Genomic DNA, 21,645 nt, shown 5'->3' with positions numbered 1-21,645 from the left:
TGGGGTCGATACCTTCCCGGTGCAAGAGAATATGGAGTTGTCCCGCTGCAAGGAGCTGCTGGGAGGATGACAATTTGTGGGAGGGACGCAACAAATTAAATTGGGTTACCCTGAAATGACAGCCCGTGGTCGGGAAAAATTCCGAGTCGCTCCGGTACATAGAACCGACTGCCTTGGGAAGCGTTCTGCTATCTATCCCCGAAGGCCTTGGAGAGTGTTATCGATGTTGATGATCTTTTGCAGGATGCAGATCCGGTACCAAGCCCGACCATCTCGGGAACTATTTGGTATAACCACATGCGACTTAGGCCAAACCGCCATCCCACGCCCTAGATCCATGAGGAGTTCGGGGTCGCCAGAGTCTCGGCTGTTAATGAAACAGGATTCGCCACGGATAGGTGAGGTTGACAATTGGGTTGGAGAAGCTATATATTGTGCTGACAACCCCTGGAATCTATTTTGTATTTTAGTCGCCTCCTACGACAGGTATATCTACCGCGGGTATATTCTAACCCCCGCTAACACGCTGGTGGTTAATCGTCTCATTTGGTTCACTACGAACTAGGAAAGAATATACAATTTTCTTAAAAAATTAAATCAGGGGTTTACTTGAAATTATTTCTCGACATATAACAATCAATAATAAGAGTCTTTGAGAGCTCGAAAAATCGGGTCAAAATGATAATAATATTTTAGCACCTTTTAGGCACATGAAATGTTACTTTATCGGTCCTCTCATTTCACCCACGAAAAGATTCATCATTGTTTTTCAGAATATCCTGTCCGGTTTTTTTGTCATTTTATATGCTAATTTATAAAAAAGTATACAGTTTGTTGGTGTTTGTCTCAATTTTAATTTCCCTCCGAAAATATGTCCTCCCCTTTTACAAAATCCTGGCTATACTACTATGAATATGTATTTATTAAAGTGAAAAGTGTGCTACTTTATATTTTTTTTTTTTTTCAATTAACATACTAATTTATATATTTCCAAACCACAAACTAGTTGTGCTTCTCGAGTTCAATAAGGAAATGGACTATAATCAAACAGTCCCTACTTTCGTATGGAACGTTATGGGATCCAGCGCTGGTGGGGGTTCCGTGAATTTCATGTATATAGGCATTTGCGAAGAAAGGAATATTCTAGGCAAAAGAACATACAGGCTATTAGTATGAAGGAGCAGCAAGACCAAGAGTTTCAAAAACAAGTTGATGATAACCGAATAATTGCAGACGAAAAGACTGCAAAAAGAAGAGCCAAGCGGTTAAGAAAAAAACAACAAAAGCAGCCTTCGATAAGTTACTATACTATTTTAAAAATGTGTAGTATTAATTCGAATATTTACATACCATAGAGCATTATTCAAGATTTAGACATTTGAAAGGATTTAACGTTAAATCTTGCAATATTAAAAAAAATAACGTTAAATCATACAAAATAAAATCTCGAAACGTAGAAGATTCATGCTAAATCTTCAATCATGACAATATTCTAGTAACGGCAACCTACATTTCATGTCATGTAAATTTTGATAGGAAAACTTTTTAAGGTAGAAACAGTTTTTAAATTCATGTATGACAGATGTTTTTTGAAGATTTTGTAGTTAAGATTTTTACTGCCAAGTGTGAGTATAATAATGTATCAAAATAGAATATTCAGATATGTTGTTGTTTTATAGACAATATGAAAATGAATTTCTTTAATTCGAAAATGTTAATTTTATTTTGTGTCTGAAAATCTTCACAAAAATTGAAACTGTCCATGTGGTCCCACTTTATAGGTAGAGACTATTACGTGTCGTATCAACATCAATGTCACGTCAATGCATAATTGCCCTACAAGACAGGTACCCGTTCCCTAATCGATTACTTAATCGTCACCAATAACGTGTTCACCAATTATCGTCTTAATGACTTTTACATTGCTGTCGTGAAAAAGGTAACGCATGCGCTCTCTCAAACCCTACAAGACGGCGGTAACCACCCTACAAGAAACGCTGATAGTTTTACTAATACACTCACACTTGTAATTGACAATGCTGATCCTGCGATGACGTAAACATTGATACTTAAATTTATGTATGTTCCTTTGATCGATCACGCATGTCCGCATGTTCCCAACAACAGCCTATAATCATGAAAAAGGACTCAAACTGGGAAAGCTTCGGACACCTGGTACAGAACAAAAGAACATACAGCAGATACCATTATGCATGTGAGACAGATACATAATTCTCAACGGAATTTTATGTATGCGAGAACAGTTTATCCGATTTAATCATGTTGTCACTACTGACTGTCATATGACAATCAAATAATTATCACGGTTGTTTTGTTATTTTTTCAATTCCGCCATTTTCAACCGACGAAAACCATATAAAAAATAAGTTTAAAAAATGAAAAAGAGAGCATTTCAAAGCTCCACGCTAAAAGAAAAAAAATCGAAAATAATATTAGAAAATACGAAAAGCTGTCGGAATGTATGGAGCTCACTCAAAAAATTTATACGCGAAAAATAATAGTGGTTAGTGGTGATTCATTTTTAAATGTGTTTCCGCATGAGGAAGGCGCAATTCTGTTGTTTTGTTATTTTTTGAATTTAAATTGAACATTCTGAAGTCGAATTCTTATAAAACTATTTATTTTAAACAAATAAGAAAAGCGTATGCCTTTATCACGTACAAAATTAAAAACGTAATGAAATAAAGTAAATAAAAAGCAAAAAGCATTGTTTCATTTTTGGCGGAATATAACAATTGTCATTTATGATAGTATAACAGTCAAACCTGATATCTACAGTAAACTATCATTTATGACACTTTTTGATAGTTAGAGTGTCAGCACTGATCGAGGAAAAGGAATGAGAGTGAGCAATACGGCTATATACTTAATCAGTAGGCGATGTTGGTGTATAAGAAGGAGACAAAAACTCACACGTACACAGTTGTTTACATCACATTTGCGCAAGTCCCCTTAAGTTTGTGATAGAAAGTTTGTAGGAGGCGCTGATCGTTAGGTTGACATTGCTGACAATCAGATGATAGTCATATGATAGTCAGTATTCTTGTAGGGCAGTTCACCCACACATTCAAAGCTTTTTTCGCTCTCCACTAAACATCGACGTTTCATGCCGTCATCGAAATGACGGTTCATTAATTATTCCGGAAAACATTGAAACGCAAAAAAAATATATTTGTTTGCAACGAAAAATATCTTGTGCTTTTAGTTGTGACATGTGACGGAAATTAAAAATTTTGTTGCAGAGAACACCTTTTTGCGTTGGCGGCCTTCGCCCAAAATAACATTAAGTTAATTTTAGTTGTAACATGTGACGGAAATTAAAAATTGTGCTGCAGAGACCATCTTTTTGCGTTGGCGGCCTTCGCCCAAAATAATATTAAGGGTAACGTTTTACAAGACGGTACACCACATAATTTAAAAATATCAAATAATAATAAAAACGGAGCTCGAGGCGCGTCTTTTGATTCCACGTTTGATAATTTTAAATAAATTAGGTGGTGCACCGTCTTTTAAATCGTTACCATATTAAGTGGTATAGAATCGACGGGATGGCCTACAAGGTTTCATGTCAATTAAATCGCCCCCGATATGGTGGGGCTAGTACCTTAATGGCTCCCGGAACGTACCCGATCTGCATCCGGCAAAGGACCAACAAAGTCGATAACGGGGAGTGTCCTTATCGCTACCTCAACAACAACATTATTTACTTTCTGATTTTCATTCATACGTATGTGCATTTTTAAATAATAAAAAATTGTATATTATTCTAATAGATAGCATCTCCGCCGGGTTGCGATTCAGCTCAGAATATGCCAAAATCAGAGGAAATGTAACATTAAATGCAGATTCACGTGTCATTTGCCAAGGATACAAGGTACTTTACAACCAACATGCTTTGGAATACGGTACCAAACTGGTTGGATGTATTTCCCTAAAAAAGGGTGGAACTACGCATCTTGGTTTGCCAGTATTTGCTTCGGTAATTTATATTGATTTGTAGTGATTAAAATTGCAATAGTAGATAATGTAATGTGAATTAAAATTGAATAGGTAGCCGGAGCAAAAAAGGCAACTGATCGGCATGCAACTGTTATTTATGTGGCGCCACCGGGAGCTGCTGCTGCTATCCTAGAAGCATTAGAAGCAGAAATGTCTTTAATTTTTTGCATCACCAAAGGTGTGCCATAACATGATATGGTTCGCGTTAAGCACGCTCTCTTAAGGCAAAAAAAATCGCGTCTAGTCAGGCCCGATTGTCCAGGAATCATCGCACCAGAAAGGGTAAGTAAATTGGCTACCATATTAAATATATAAGTAACTTGTATGAATTTTTTAGTGATAATTTGTCATGCTTTTGTTGATAATCAACTGTAGAATGCAAATACGACAGAGTTCGAAGTTCATGTGAAAACCAATTAATTTTTTTAATTAGCGTTTGGAGAGAAAAATACATATGTATGTATGCATAGAACTGCATAGAAGGGGAGGAAAAATTAATTATTATCAGTAGATTTGCAAGATTTTTGTCGTTTTCCCTGCATCGCAGTTGTCATTACATTGCGTTAAGAGAGGACATCAACACCTTACTACCCACAGCCGGTTAAAATTTTAGTCAATTTTGCTCTTTTCATCACTGTTTCAAAACGTGGAAAGTTATATATCGAGCATTCCATGGAGAATGGTGCATTTTAGCAGACTTTCGCATTGCCGGCATTATTAAGATTCAATCCCTAGAAGGTTTAATGTAGTCATATCAATCGTTCCCGAGATGGTGGGGCTAGTACCACAATGGTGCTTGTTACCGGAACGTAGATAGATAGATAATTTATTGATGATTGCACAGTGACTTGCACATCTCCTTCACAGCACCTCATCCTAGCCGACTTCCTTGATGAACCCCAGCAGTGTTCTTGGCTTGAGGGATTAAATGTGGGAATGATCTGGCCATGGTGAGCCCATAAACTTAGCCCTACGCCTTGAAATTGCGCCGCAATCTAGAAGGATATGGTCCACCGTCTGCTGATCCATCACAAAATCGGTATGTGTTGTTCGATATTATACCCAGCTTTTGCATGTGACTGTTCAGTATACAGTGTCTTGTAAGAATAGCCGTTAGGGTTCTTAGGTTATCTTTTTGGGAGGCCTATTAATGCCCTATATCGAGTTGTGCTGTAACCCCCTAACAGTAACTTAGATTGACTCAGGCCTGGCATATTGCGCCAGTGTTCTCTCCTTTCCCTCCTTTCTGCTAATAAATGCCCCTGCGATTTTCTTTTCCTTAGGGCCGGATGCATTGTATTTTGCTGCTTCCAATATTACCATTCCCTTTTCGCGCTCCAGTATCGGATATATCATGTAAAAAATAAGAGGAGAAAAATTTTATCTTATTGGAAGGGTTTTACAATGCTCCAATAAACATTTTTTAAAAGTACTGAAGTTATTACTACTTTTTATGTGATTAGGAAGTTCATTGAAATATTCCAGGCCCTTATATATATGACCGTCCTAAAAAGATTCTTTTCCAGCAAACGCAGCAAACTCATTTCTCAGGACTGAGGTCAGGAGAAGGACCCGGATTGGAGTTGATACCTTCCCGGAAGAGGAGAGTATGGCAACAACAACAACAGGAGAGTATGGCGCAGACCCGCTGCAAGGATCTGCTGGGAGGATGACAATTTGTGGGAGGGACGCAATAAATTAAACACTGAGTCCGCCTGCTCATTACCCTCTACGCCCCTGTGGCCTAGGACCCAGGGCAACAGTACTACGTTGTGTGCTCCTAAATAATTTAGCTTTTCTACGCACTGAAGGACCAGTGCTGACTTTACTTCGAACGCCGCAAATGCCTTTAGTGGGGCCTGACTGCCCCTGCGCTGAAGTTTCAGCTTAGCGCACTAACTTATGGCGAATACTTCCACTTAAAAATGCTCGGATGTGCTTTTAGAGTTACTGATATTTTGGCTCTGGGTCCGAAAACTTTGGCTCCAATCCTCTCTGGCGTCTTCGAGCCATCTATGTACCATACGATCTTGAGCAGACTAGTAATACATTGCACCCGCCTATACCTATACAGCCGTACCAAGAGACTGAGCAGCCAATTACATTTTGGCACAACCGGAGCACTGCTGGACATCCAATCTATATAAAAGCTATGCATTCAAAAGTGTTTGTACCAGTGGCTGGTGCACACCGAACTGGACCAATGTATGCTATATTGATGCCTGCACAAATACCAAGCTATGTTTTTGTGAATAATGTTACTGCTTATGTCCATTTGCACGGTTGAGCACATACAGTACCTACGTTTATACAAGGTGGAACACCACACTATCTACATGCGATGTAGCCACCGATCACGTTGTTGTAAGAGATTAATTAAAATATGTTATTCATAAACACTGATTCTTATATTTTCATTATCATTAAACTGTAGACTGTAGATTCATGACGGGTATTCTTACTGGACACTGCCTTCTGGCGTCACATGCCTTTAAATTAGGCTTGGTCAGTGATAGCAGATGTAGGAAGTGCGGGTTGGAGGAGGAAACGATCGATTACGTTTTGTGCTCGTGTCCTGCGCTTGCCAGGCTAAGACTCCAGCTGACAGCTGTCAGATCTAGAAGCAGCAAGTGGCTTAAGTTCTAAGAAGCTTCTGGTATTTGTCAAGAGGACGGAGTTATTTTATAACATGTCCTGGTTGTTGATAGGGTTTTTAGCTTGGTCGTTAAAACACACTTCTGGTAACACTACGGACTCATTCAGTCTATGTGAGGTCGTCATGAACCCGCCAGTTCAACCTAACCTATATTTGGTTTTGGTTTTTACTTTAGAATCAACCGTTTAAGTAAGCGATGTCAGCTAACTAAGCGCCTTCAAATGTAGATCCATAAGGAACATGGGGTCGCCAGAGCCTCGGCTGTTAAAGAAACAGGATTCGCCACGGGTAGGTGAGGTTCACAATTGGGTTGGAGAAGCTATATATTGCGCTGGCAACCCATTGAACGGGTTGCGCTACACAACCCCCTGAACCAATTTGGTATTTTAATCCCCTCTTACGCAGGCATGCCTACTGCGGGTATACTCTAAGCCCCCTAACCCGCTGGAGCCATGAGAAGCGTTAGTGACCTTGGGTGTCCCAAGGAAAGTTCCGTCGTGTCTTGTGTTGTTGGGTGAGCGGCCAGGCAGCAGCGTGCATCAAATGCACCATTCAGGAGGATATCCTTGCTGAGCCCAGAAAATCTGGAAAGTTGGATGTACTGGTCGGATGCAGCAAACGAGTATATTCTGTAATAGCATATGATCAACTTGGAGATAACCAAACGTTTATTTTCCTGTCCAACAGGGAACTGGTTCTAGACCCTGCTGCTAAATAAGGATAGGCGTAGTCACATCAATTCGTTCTCGGGTTACTCGGGGAAATCAGTTTTAGCAGTACTTTGCACTTTTCATACTGTACGTCCATACAAGAACTTCGGATAATGAATTAAACAGTTGTTGTTGTTGTTGAATTAAACAGTCATCTGCACTTGTTTGTTTTTATAGCACGTCTAATTTCCTTCGTAACATCAATCAATTATCCCTTGTTATAATGTTGTGTTCTCTAGGAATGCAACAGCGAAGTATCTCCTTGAGTCCCTTGTGTCTTTGGCCTCTCAGAAAAGAGCTAATTGTGGAGCCCTATTTATAGAACACTTTTCGGGTTAAATATATTAAAAACTTTAATCTATCCTTACTGATTAGTTTCTTTCTCATTCTAGGTAATTTGATTTTGACGATGTGCGCATAGCAATATTCTAAAATATTCCAGCTGTAGCTGAAGCAAGAACATAAATTTGCTCAAATTATAAGAAAACTGCGACAACTATCCCCCCGCTTTTTTAGTACCACAGATAAGGCGCTAACAAGCATACTATGGAAAAGGGTCAAGACCAAAGGATCAATATCACCTATAAATCGACTTTGATAGCACGAACTGGGGCTTCCGGTATTATCCCTACAAAACTCATATGGCTCTGCAAACTGATGTTGACCAACACCACCAGCGCAGGAAAAATTGGGCGTCATCACTGAGCTTCGAAAGTTTCAGAGAGGGCACAGCTATTAATAGACGTTATTGTACTTAATTAGCTTGTACATATCAATATACACATATGTAAAGTACACTAGAGTAATAAGGGAATAATTTAAATTGTAAAAAAACATTGTATATATGAATTATTTATAATTAAATATTATCTGAACATAAAGGACGCGTTTCATTCATGGAAAAGCGATTTGATAGAAGGTAACCGATACAGGTAACCGATAGGCCAGTTAGCCGTGTTGTTGTTGCATATGTTTTGGTTAGCGATAACGAAAACATAACTGATGAAGTAACTTAAAAATGTAAATAACATCGAGCGAGAAGGAATGTCGAAAACACAATAGGTAAGAGCGAGAAAGCGAGTCACACGTACACTATTTTGAGAGAGCGCATGCGTTACCTTTTTCACGACAGCAATTTAAAAGTCATTAAGACGATAATTGTTGAACAAGTTATTGGTGATGATTAACTAATCGATTAGGTAACGGGTACCTGTCTTGTAGGGAAATAGTGTACGTGTGACTCGCTTTCTCGCTCTTACCTATTGTGTTTTCGACATTCCTTCTCGCTCGATGTTATTTACATTTTTAAGTTACTTCATCAGTTATGTTTTCGTTATCGCTAACCAAAACATATGCAACAACAACAACACGGGTAACTGGTCTATCGGTTACCCGTATCGGTTACCTTCTGTCAAATCGCTTTTTCTATGAATGAAACGCGTCCTTTATGTTCAGATAATATTTAATTATAAATTTTTCATATATACAATGTTTTTTTACAATTTAAATTATTGCCTTATTACTCTAGCGAACTTTACATATGTGAATTTTATATATTTATAAACTATATAAATACATTAACGTCTATTCATAGTCGCGCCCTTTCCGAAACCTTGTTTTGAAGTTTTTATTTTTCCTGCGCTGGTAGTGTTGCTCATCAGTTTGCCGTCATATTAGTTTGGTAGGTATAGTAACATCAGACGTAGGGAAATTAGGAAGCATGTCAGGAGTATCACCAGAATCCAAAGAAGCATGGTGATTCATTTCATCACCTCCGTTTTCTTCCATATCCGGATTCATTCCATACTAGTCATTATAAATAGCTTGTAGATGCCACATAGGTGTAGCCATACCCCCAAGATATTTCCGTTCAAATCTTGTGGTGCACACGTAAACTTGTATTTGTTCTAAATTATTCACCACATTCTAAACATAGAAAAGATGTATTAATTGTTTGCGTAAATACCATTGTGATTACAATATGGACAAAAATTCAATTCTAAACTTTTCGTTGTTACATCAATTGTTTCAGCGTGTTGTACACGTAAATGAAAATTCATACTTCAATGTATTTTCGTCTTCCAATCGCATAATTTACATTTTAAATAATGACTATTAGGCATATGAGAAATCTCATGGTCCAATAATTTGTTGAAGCTGGTGTAGCTGCTTGAATATCACAAAATTTACATTTTGCACCACGTTCGTTATATTTAAATTGTAAATGTTCTGGTTTCTCTACACGATGCATAAAGTTTAGATGCTTTTTCCAACAATGTGCTGAATTTAATTGAAATACGTACATTGGGCATTGTCTCATGATACATTTTCCATAAATATACTGAGCCTTTTTATGTAGGCTCTTTTCTTAACATCTAATTCTGGTCGTACCGGATATGGCAGTTTTGCTTCAGGTTGTAATCCACACTCATACTATTTTCAGATTCTGTTTCATAATTTTCAACATTTTCAACATTGGACTTTGCATCAACATCATTATCATCATCGTCATTTTTTGATAACTCTCTTTTAAGCTTCATATTTATCAAAGGTTCATCTTCCTATGTATTAGAATTAGAAACATTGTCATCTTCGGTTAAGTTTTTATCAAGTTTAGCTTTTTTCCTAGGTTTAAATTCTTTACTATCCGTACTAGAATTAATACCATCATCAACATTTTCCGTGGTCTGTTTGAGTTTTTAAATTTGCCAATGGTTCGCCTTTATCAGTATTAGAATCAGAATGGCCTTGGCCATCTTCACCGTTTTGCAAAGTAGGCGACACATGTTGGTGTTGATGTTTGCGCATATTGCGGATATGTTGGTGGTTCACTAGTCATTAATTGTTTAGAAGTTTCAACTTGTTGCGTTTGTTGTTGTTGTTGCTGGCTGATGATGTGGTGTTAACGTTTGTTGTACAATTTATTCGGGTGATTGCACATATTGTTGGTGTGTTATAGTGCTGGAAAACCTTCCGATATTGAAAGTCCTTGATTAGTGTAATCCCCACGTAGTGAACTACTCCTGTGACCGCGTCCGCGGTAACTATTACATCTGAAGGCGCTTACGTTACAGGCATAGCTGACATCGCTTATATAACAGGTTGACTCTAAAGTAAAAACCAAAACAAAATAATAGAATCAGTGTTTATGAATAACATATTTAAAATAAGCTCTTACAACAACGTGATCGGTGGCTACATCCCCGTGAAAGTAGTGTGGTGTTCCTCGTTGTATAAACCTTGATACTGGATGTGCTCAACCGTGCAGTTTTCTTCTAATTTGAGCAAATGTATGTTCTTACAGCCACAGCTGGAATATTTGGGATATTTCTATCCTCACATCGTCAAAATCAAATTACCTAGAATGAAAAAGAAACTCATATCAGTAAGAATAGATTAAAAGTTTTTAATATAAGCCGAAAAGTGTTCCATAAATAGCGCTCCACACATAGCTCTTTTCCAAAGGCACAAGAGAAATTTCAGATAACTAGAATCAGGACCTGGTAAAGTAACTTCAAAGGCGATTTAGTCGCCACTACTTCGTATGCGCATTTCTCTACGCTCCCTTTCGGCATGCATCATCAATTTCGCCATTACTATAAAGGCCATCTTGCTCACAGCAATCCAACAATCTATTTGTCCGCAAATTCGTGGAACTAAATTCCTAATGGAAGGTTCCTCTCCAAAAACTCTGTTTACAGACAGTCTTTCGCCGTGAAAACGAGGGCAGTGAAATATTACATGTTCTGCGCTTTCCAATTCGGACGGACAGCTTGGACAGAAAGGATCCTCCTCTATCCCACGCTTATGTAGATATTTCTTCAAGCCACCGTGCCCGCTCAATGTCTGTGTGAGATGGTAATTTAGTTTGCCGTGTTTTCGCTCGTACCATTCCGCTATATTCCGGACTAGCATGAAGGTTCAGCGCTCTTTTCTCGAATCTTCCCGCCGTTCTTGCCACCTAACTATTGTTCGTGACCTTGCGCTTTTCTTAGCATCTTCAGATGGTCGGCTGAATCCAATGCCATACAGATCGGCCATTTCACCTGAGAGTAGATCTACTGGGATTTTCCTGGATAAAACATGAATCGCGTCGTCGGAACAGCACTGCTATTCGTATAGCAGTAATGCGGTAGGCTGCTAGTATATCTTTTTCATTTTAGATCTGTGCCATACTGGTGCTGCATATAATATTATAGAGCTGGTTACGTTGGATAATCGCTGACGGGTAGCTTCGCTTGGGCCGCCGATGTTGGGCATTATTCGCGTTAGGGTTCCACTAACTCTAGAAACTTTGTCCCCCACCGCCCTGAAGTGCTCCCTAAAAGTTAGTTTTGAGTCAATGATTACTCCTAGATCTTTCAAGGAGGGCTTTGAATTTATTTGAAAATCTCCTATGGTTAGGACCAACTCATCCACAGTCCGCTTTGAGCTCATCAGAACCACTTCTGTCTTATTGCTAGCCATCTCCAGCCCCGTGTTCGTCAACCATTCCGTTATTCTTCCCATGGCGTCGTTACATAATGCGTGGAGCAGATCAAGTTTCTTGGCCACTGCTACTACGACAATATCATCTGCATAGCCGACAATTTCCGTGCCTCCGGGAAGGTCGATTTGTAGCACCCCGCCATACACCGCATTCCAAAGAGTTGAACCTAGAACAGATCCCTATCTAATCTATCTATCTATCAAATTATTCGGTGCAGGTACGGAACTTGTCTTGGGGCACCCAAAGTGCACTCACGCTTCTCATGGCTCCAGCGGGTTAGCGGCTTCCTAGAACTTAAGCCATTTGCTGCTTATAGATCTGACATCTGTCAGCTGGAGTCTTAGCCCGGCAAGCGCAGGGCACGAGCACAGAATGAAATCGATCGTTTCCTCCTCCAACTCGCACTTCCTACATCTGCTATCACTGACCAAGCCTAATTTAAAGGCATGTGACGCCAGAAGGCAGTGTCCAGTAAGAATACCCGTCATGAGTCTAGTCTACAGATTAATGATAATAAAAATATAAGAATCAGTGTTTATGAATAACATATTTTAATTAATCTCTTACAACAACCTGATCGGTGGCTACATCGCCATGTAGGTAGTGTGGTGTTCCACCTTGTATAAACGTAGGTACTGTATGTGCTCAACCGTGCAAATTGACATTAGCAGTAACATTATTTACATAAACATAGCTTGGTATTTGTGCAGGCCTCAATATAGCATACATTGGTCCAGTTCGGTGTGCACCAGCCACTGGTACAAACACTTTTGAATGTATAGCTTTCATATAGGATGGATGTCCAGCAGTGCTCTGGTTGTGCCAATATGTAATGGGCTGCTCCGTCTCTTGGTACGGCTGTATAGGTATAGGCGGGTGCAATGTATTACTAGGCTCAAGATCGGAAGGTACATAAATGGCTCGAAGACGCCAGAGGGGATTGGAGCCAGAGTTTTCGGACCCAGAACCAAAATACCAGTAACTATAAAAGCACATCCGAGCATTTTCGAGCGGAAGTATTCGCCATAAGTTAGTGCGCTAAGCTGAACCTTCAGCGCTGATACCCCAATGAAACAATTGCCATACTCAGTCAGGCAGTCAGGTTCCACTAAAGGCACTTGCGGCGTTCGAAATAAAGTCAGCACTTGTCCTTCAGTGCGTAGAAAAGCTGAATCAATTAGGAGCACACAACGTAGTACTGTTGGCCTGGGTCCTAGGCCACAGGGAAGTGGAGGGCAATGAGCAGGCGGACTCCACTCTCCTACGAATTATCAACCCCCCAGCAGATCCTTGCAGCGGGTCTGCGCCATACTCTCCTCTTCCGGGAAGGTATCGACCCCAATCCGGGTACTTCTCCTGACCCCAGTACTGAGAAATGGGTTTGCTGCGTTTGCCGGAAAAGAATTTTTTTAGGACGGTCATATATATAAGGGCCTGAAATATTTCAATGAACTTCCTAATCACATAAAAAGTAGTAATAACTTCAATACTTTTAAAAAAAGTTTATTGGAGCATTGTAAAACCCTTCCAATAAGATAGTTTTTTTTTTCTTTTATTTTTTTACATGATATACCGATACTGGAGCGCGAAAAGGGAATGGTAATAATGGTAGCAGCAAAATACAATGCATCCGGCCATAAGGAAAAGAAAATCGGTCGCCACCTGTAACTCCAGACAGTTCCAACAACTAATTTCGCTGGAATTCGGTATTTCCAGCTGGTATTTACTGTTGCTGATCGGAATCATTCGCATTCTGACAGCTTAAATATAACAATAAAATTATATAATGTGTAACAAAAATAACGAAAATAAGGCCAAATAAAAGTTGGAGCAAGGGGGATTGGAAACACGTCCTTTTCAACCTCCCATTATATGTTGAGCTGTGCTAATCGGAATCTTCATGCATTCCGACAGCGTCTTTACTAAACAAAGTTGAGGGGTGATTGGATACACGTTATTTTGAATTTCCAACATCCAAAGACATGTTTAGCTGCATTGATCGGAGACTAATACATTCCGAAAGCTTAAAATACACATATAATTGAAAAATATAAATTCCAAATTTTGTTGCCTTAAGCTGGGAGCACTGGAGGATTGGAAACGCGTCCTTTCCAACCTTCCTTTAATGAGTGGCTCCCAGACTCGTCCCTCTGTCACGCTAGTAAATATGCTGATCGGAATCACATGGCATTCCAACAGCATATTCAATAGAAATAAGTGATTATAACAATGAACTGTACTTAGTAGTTTAAGTTTAGGGCCTAAACAGCCGTAATTATAAATAAATTAAATTAAAAAAATAAATACTCTTGTCAGTGTTTCACGTGCAAGGGATGGTTGCATCGGACAGGTTGCTCTGGGCTAGATTCCAAAATCCAGCGTCCTCGTAACTTTTATAAATCATTTGTGGCTCTTGTTGTTCACGGCCTCTTTACATTATGAGGAAATACGGCACCTGAGAACACTGCCGTATGAAGCTAAAAAACACAAGCATGTCTTCAGTGAACTCCACAAACAGGCGTCGGACCTCTATGCCGGTGATTCCTGTACTCAAAGAACAAAACTAGCAGAGGAGGAACGCACTCTCCCTAGGGAAACGAGAGTAGTCACTCTAGCTCAACTTCGAGCTGGATACTGTAACAGGCTAAACTCTTACCTATCCAGAATCAACCCCGACATACAAAATGTATGTCCTGCTTGCAATGTGTCCCCGCATGACACCAACCATGTCTTTAATTGTATTGTGGAACCAACGCCCCTAACATTCCTTTCATTATGGTCCACCCCTGTTGAAACAGAAAGTTTCTTTGGACTCCCGTTAGAGGACATTGATGACAATTTGTGATCGGTCGCACCTATTGGATGGGGCGAAGCACTGCTACTACAACAACAGCAGGCGGACAAGACGGAAAGAGAGGCAGCAACTGCATGACCCATCGATCCCGAGCCGTTCCTGCCAGTTGGCCCACAGGGGCATTTATTAGCAGAAGGGAGGGAAAAGAGAGAACACTGGCGCAATATGCCAGGACTGAGTCAATCTAAGTTACTGTTAGGGGGTTACAGCACAACTCGATATAGGGCATTAATAGGCCTCTCAAAAAGATAACCTAAGAACCCCAACGGCTATTCTTACAAGACACTGTAGACTGAACAGTCACATGCAAAAGCTGGGCATCCTATCGAACAACACATGCCGATTTTGTGATCGATCAGCAGACGGTGGCCCATATCCTTCTAGATTGCGGCGCAATTTCAAGACGTAGGGCTAAGTTTATGGGCTCACCATGGCCAGAGCATTCCCACATTTAATACCTGAAGCAAAGAACACTGCTGGGGTTCATCAAGGAAGTCGGCTAGGATGAGGTGCTGTGAAGGAGATGTGCAAGCCACTATGCAATCCTCAATAAATGATCTATCTATCTACGTTCCGGTAACAAGCACCATTGTGGTACTAGCCCCACCCTCTCGGGAACTATTGATATGACTACATTAAACCTTCTAGGGATTGAATCTTAATAATGCCGGCAATGCGAAAGTCTGCTAAAATGCACCATTCTCCATGGAATGCTCGATATATAACTTTCCACGTTTTGAAACAGTGATGAAAAGAGCAAAATTTACAATAATTTTAACTGGCTGTGGGTAGTAAGGTGTTGATGTCCTCTCTTAACGCAATGTAATGACAACTGCGATGCAGGGAAAATGAAAAAATATTGCAAATCTACTGATAATAATTAATTTTTCCTCCCCTTCTATGCAGTTCTATGCATACATACATATGTATTTTTCTCTCCGAATGCTAATTAAAAAAATTAATTGGTTTTCACATGAACTTCGAACTCTGTCGTATTTGCATTCTTCAGTTGATTATCAACAAAAGCATGAAAAATTATCACTAAAAAATTCATACATGTTGCTTATATATTTAATATGGTAGCCAATTTACTTACCCTTTCTGGTGCGATGATTCCTGGACAATCGGGCCTGACTAGACGCGATTTTTTTTGCCTTAAGAGAGCGTGCTTAACGCGAACCCTATCATGTTATGGCACAACTTTGGTGATACAAAAAATCAAAGACATTTCTGCTTCTAATGCTTCTAGGATAGCAGCAGCAGCTCCCGGTGGCACCACATAAATAACAGTTGCATGCCGATCAGTTGCCTTTTTTGCTCCGGCTACCTATTCAATTTTAATTCACATTACATTATCTTCTATTGCAATTTTTAATCACTACAAATCAATATAAATTACCGAAGCAAATACTGGCAAACCAAGATGCGTAGTTCCACCCTTTTTTAGGGAAATACATCCAACCAGTTTGGTACCGTATTCCAAAGCATGTTGCTTGTAAAGTACCTTGTTTTTGTAGATTTCCTCTGATTTTGGCATATTCTGAGCTGAATCGCAACCCGGCGGAGATGCTATCTATTAGATCAATATAACATTTTTTTATTATTTAAAAATGCACATACCTATGAATGAAAATCAGAAAGTAAATAATGTTGTTGTTGTTGTAGCGATAAGGACACTCCCCGTTATCGACTTTGTTGGTCCTTTGCCGGATGCAGATCGGGTACGTTCCGGGAACCATTAAGGTACTAGCCCGACCATATCGGGAGCGATTTAGTTGACATAAAACCTTGTAGGCCATCCCGTCGATTCTATACAACTTAATATGGTAACGATTTAAAAGACGGTGCACCACCCAATTTTTATCAAAAATTATCAAACGTGGAATCAAAAGGCGCGTCTCGAGCTCCGTTTTTATTATTATTTGATATTTTTAAATTAGGTGGTGTACCGTCTTGTAAAACTTTACCCTTAATATTATTTTGGGCGAAGGCCGCCAACGCAAAAAGTGGTCTCTGCAGCAATATTCTTAATTTCAGTCACATGTCACAATTCAAATTAACTTAATGTTATTTTGGGCGAAGGTCGCCAACGCAAAAAGGTGTTCTATGCAACAAAATTTTTAATTTCCGTCACATGTCACAACTAAAAGCACAAGATATTTTTCGTTGTAAACAATTTATATTTTTTTTGCGTTTCAATGTTTTCCGGAATAATTAATGAACTGTCATTTCGATGACAGGATGAAACGTCGATGTGTTAGTGGAGAGCGAAAAAAGCTTTGAATGTGTGGGTGAACTGGTTACCTCCGTCTTGCAGGGTGGTATTTACTAAGACAATGTATTGATGTCGACGTGATATCGACAAAAATACGATCCCTATATTTTTGACAGTTGGTTATTTACAATTTGTATTGAGTTAATTTTTTGTTTAGTGAACAATTTGTGGATCTAAATAATTGCTGATAGCTATTAGTGCACAATTAAGCATTCCGGGCAAAATACACACAGGAAATTTGTTTGAATATATTGTAGATGATTGCATTTCTCTCCCAGAGCCTGGTGCACTAATGGAAAACTTAATCGAATTCGAGAGATCAAAATACCCGTATTGACCTCAGTATTAATAATCCGAAGGCGGAAATAAAAAATCTATAGGAAAATAAGAATAAATATTTCCTATTGAAAAATATTTAATGACTGACTGAACTATGAAAACTTGTTGAACAATATAAAATTTAAATGTTCGTTGCTAAGCAACACTTTTGTTCTGAAAACTTGAACTGCACCGCCACAATGTCATCCATATAAACGAAACAAAAATCTAAGCACCGCAAAACTTCATCCATGAATCTTTGGAAGATCTGGCCAGCGTTTCGAAGTCCAAACGTCATGAATGGAAATTCAAAAAGGCCAAATGGAGTAATAATAGCAGTTTTGGAAATGTCACCTTCGGCTACAGGAATTTTTTGATAAGCTTTAACAAGATCAATTTTCGAAAATACCGTACAAGCATCGATAAAGTGAGTGACGTCGTGAATGTGACGGACAGGATACCTATCTGGGATAGTACGAGCATTCAATGCACGAAAATCTCCACAAGGACGCCAAGTTGAATCACTTTTTAGTGCCAACCCTTCAAAAAACGCAAGTACTCTATAAATAATGTAAGAAATACTCCTTTGGGAGTATAGGACAAACAAAAAATGTGCTCCAATTAATATTGCGATGTCCTAGGAGAGGAGTAGGTGATCCCACTCCCGCTTTGCTTGTGAGTATGCCATAGAGTACATACGTTAGAGTACTTTCCAAAGTACTTTCACTGTTGTACTCCATGGAGCACCCACAGAGGATCATATGCCAAAGTACTAAAGAGGAATTGTGTCGGAAAGAATTATCGAAGTGAATTTAATTTAAAATGAAAGTAAATGAAGAGGGGCAATACAACTTTTATATTTTATACTACGAATATTCTTATGTTATTTAGCATTTGCGTGAATAAAGAAATTAATATAATATGTATCCCTAGGACTTATGCCCAAGTACAGGTGTGGCCAGTAGCTACTTTGGAGTGATGTAGCTCCTAAATCGCTAAAGATGTTGACTTGAAATTTTTGATCTAGGAAAACGAAGTAAATCTACGTCGACTGGTGTCTCATTTGTCATGCTAGGTCCATGCAAAGATATAAGCTTTCGAAGTTGACACCTACGACTTCTTATACCCGGGTACAGGTGTGGCCAGTAGCTTTTTTTCTCATTTTTTGAAGGAAAAAAATTTTGATTTATTATTTTCTTTCTAAAATATTATTTTATTGATTATTTCTTATGACTAAATATGCAAACAAATTTAAATTATTCAATTTTCTTCATTATTTTCACAAATATTACATGTAAATGTATTTGAAGAATGCTGTATGCATATTGGGCGCTGACATATTCTGCACATGTTACGCGTTCGTCTTCTGTGTTGGTCATGAATGTAGCAGAGAAAATAGCTTCCAACCTGCTGTTTCTTTGGTTTTGCACCAGCAGCTGCAGACGTTGATGGGCTATTGTTAGCACTTCCTTGCAAGGCCGTACTTATGAAACTCGCGACTGCAATTTTTGTGTTGAAGTTCCGCATCACTTGCTGATTCACCGACCGCTCTTCAATTATGGGCATTGACAGTTCCTTGGCGAGCTGGCGAAGAAATCTCTTACGCTTCGCATTGTGTATCTGATGTTGGGATTATTCTCATAATATATCATATAAGCTGCCAATGCCGTCAAATCAATCATATTGAAGAATAGGGACAACGGCCAACGCTTTGTCATCCTTTGGCAAGTATATTCTCCAAGCAATTGGTCCATCACGTCCACTCCTCCTTTTGTCTTGTTATAAAACTCGATCATTTCTGGTTTGCCGCTTTCGCCAATGTGATCATCGTCATGCATTGATGATAGTAATATAACTGCCTTGTTTTTTCGGCACATAGGAGCAAATGGATATGTTGGGCCTAAAACCGAATGTACTTGACCTCTCTGCACGATCTTTGTGTGCCAACATCTCCTTTGGTATGTAGGGCTTATTTTTCCGCAGAGTTCCAACTGCCGTCAAATTCATGGATGACAAGCTTTCCAGTAGATTTAGGGATATAAAAAAATTGTCCATCGTTATATTTCGGCCGGTTCTATGAAAGCGGCTTACTAAATCCTTGACCACGCGTTCACCCTGGTTAGTTTCCCGTCCCGTAGGTGCTTGGCCAGTATATATTTGTCCATGCAGTGGATATGCGTTTTTGGCATCACATACCCACCACACTTTGATGCCATATTTTGCCGTTTTCGATGGGATGTATTGCGTGAAACGGGTGCGGCCACGATATGGAAAGAGCTGCTCGTCTACCGTTAGATATTCACTTGGCTTATATGACTGCTCAAAGTTGTAGTTCATCATGGTCCACAGCTCGGATATTGGTGCAGCTTTGTCAGTTACCAAACGTTGTGCCCGTGTGTTGCCATCGTCAAACCTTATAAACCGCAGTATGGCCTGAAAGCGGTTAATGCCCATTGACGCACGATATAATGGACAATTTTCCACCGACCACAAGTCCGGCGCACATTCGGCATTGCTATGGTTAGCGCCAGTCATAATAAGCACTACAATGAACGCATACATTTCGCTCAAAGTAACCTTCTTCCATGTTTTTGGTTCCGCCTCTGGATGTTTTGCTTTTAATTCCGCATATGTAGCTTCTGCTTTTTTGTTCGTGTAGCGTACTATAATATCCACCATTTCCGGAGTCATAAAACATTTATATGTATTGACTATTGACATCATAGTAGTTGATCTTGCGGGCCCACTTCGCTGTCGCAAAATATTTTGTTGCCTAGTTTGGCGTGCAAGTCGTGGCTGTGAGCTCCATATGGTACTATCACGTGCTACGAATTCAGCTGCACGAAAATTAATCTCCTCAGAATCATCTGCAGCATCGGATTCATTGTCAGATTCTTCGTAATCAGCCTCATCTACCTGGGCATTGTCAATTGTGTAATCAGGGTCTTCTACATCCGATTCAACCACGCCATCTGCTACTGCTACTTGTTCGCTTTCATCCCCTTCAGGGTAGGAAAATAATTCATCATCTGAGATTTCGTCAAACAGGTTTTGTATGTACTGCTCTTTTTCAGTGTCAGATAATCTATATAAAAATAATTAATTTTTATTCCATTTATGAAATTATATTTGAGTTATTTGTATTTACCTCATATATTGATTCGAAGACAAATATTCCATGTTCCTTCTGCTATCCATGTTGTAATATTTTAAATTTTTTCTGACTTGTTATTTTCACAAATATAAATCAACTTAAATAAACTCGCAAAACTGCCGTTTATATAGCTGCAACCCTTAAGTTTCTGGAAGCGTTTCTTACCTGCCAGGTAGTTGGATTATATCAAATGTTGTTTGTCAGCAAATTCTAGCAAGGGTACAATATAATGTCTTCTTCTAAATAATTAAGAGTGCGCGAAAAAGGTTGTATTCTACAAATTCTAACAACAATAGAAATTATTGACTTCTTAGAAATAACTTAGAATGCGCGCATTCTTAGAAGCAGGCTACAAATATATGTTTATAACTACTTAAATCTTCGTGAGATAGTCAGCTACATCATTGCATTAAAAAAAATAACTTGTTTCTCAGAAAAAATGAGAAAAAACGGGTAAAACAGGCTACTGGCCACACCTGTACCCGGGTATAAGAAGTCGTAGTAAAAGTTGGGTATAAGTCCTAGGGGTATACATAAAACTAGTACGCTGTTGCATTTTATCAGAGTTGCCAAAGTAAAATTTTATTATTAGTTATTTTCATGCAATATTTTACTTTTGGTAACTCTGTTCGATCGTCATCGTGTTGTGATCACTGTCGTTAAAAAACGAGCAATGATCGGCTGATCAAAGGAGTATTGTTAGAGTACTCCAACATGAAGAAAATGGAACACGTAATCCAAGAATTTTTGCAGGGAAGTGTAAAGGCGATGACCAAGAACTCTCTGATGGACGAGTTGTACCAGCCTGTAACATAGCGTCGAATTCTTGTTTAGCTATTTTTAATTTCTCAGGATTTAAGCGTCGTACTTTGCTTGCCACGGGTGGCCCAGGAGTTGTACGAATTTGATGAACAGTCTCATGTTTTATATTACGAGGTAAACCAGGTGGACGAGTAATTTCCGGAAATTGACAAATGAGAGCACCGAAAGTCGACGAGTTCTGAACTGCTTTAACACTGCTTTGAGATGAAGGCTGAGAAGAACCGTGTACTTGAAGACCAGTTGTGACGTCGACGATGCGTTTTGTACGACAATCCGGTAAAAGGTGATAATAACGGAGAAAATCCGATCCAATTGTTGGTAAATCGACGTCAGCGACGACAAATCTC

At 39.2% G+C, this 21,645-nt stretch overlaps 2 long non-coding RNA genes across 3 annotated transcripts; one reads left to right on the top strand and one right to left on the bottom strand.

Moving 5' to 3' along the window:
- Positions 1-3,830: 3,830 nt before the first annotated feature.
- On the top strand, positions 3,831-7,856 carry LOC137244271 (uncharacterized). Its single transcript, XR_010950867.1, has 3 exons — positions 3,831-4,000; positions 4,072-4,302; positions 7,779-7,856. It is a non-coding gene; the product is annotated as an uncharacterized lncRNA (long non-coding RNA).
- Positions 7,857-9,952: 2,096 nt separating this feature from the next.
- Positions 9,953-16,736, bottom strand: LOC137246627 (uncharacterized). Of its 2 annotated transcripts, none has more exons than XR_010951613.1 (5): positions 16,697-16,736; positions 16,129-16,302; positions 15,826-16,056; positions 10,565-10,745; positions 9,953-10,494 (listed from the first exon to the last, which is right to left on the bottom strand). It is a non-coding gene; the product is annotated as an uncharacterized lncRNA (long non-coding RNA). The 2 variants fall into 2 exon arrangements; XR_010951614.1 differs by lacking the exon at positions 16,697-16,736 and adding an exon at positions 16,405-16,646.
- Positions 16,737-21,645: the final 4,909 nt, after the last annotated feature.

This window comes from Eurosta solidaginis, chromosome 3, assembly GCF_040869045.1.
Source record: "Eurosta solidaginis isolate ZX-2024a chromosome 3, ASM4086904v1, whole genome shotgun sequence".
In the NCBI taxonomy this organism is placed as follows: Eukaryota; Metazoa; Arthropoda; class Insecta; order Diptera; family Tephritidae; genus Eurosta; species Eurosta solidaginis.
This window is presented reverse-complemented; position numbering and strand designations above follow the sequence as displayed.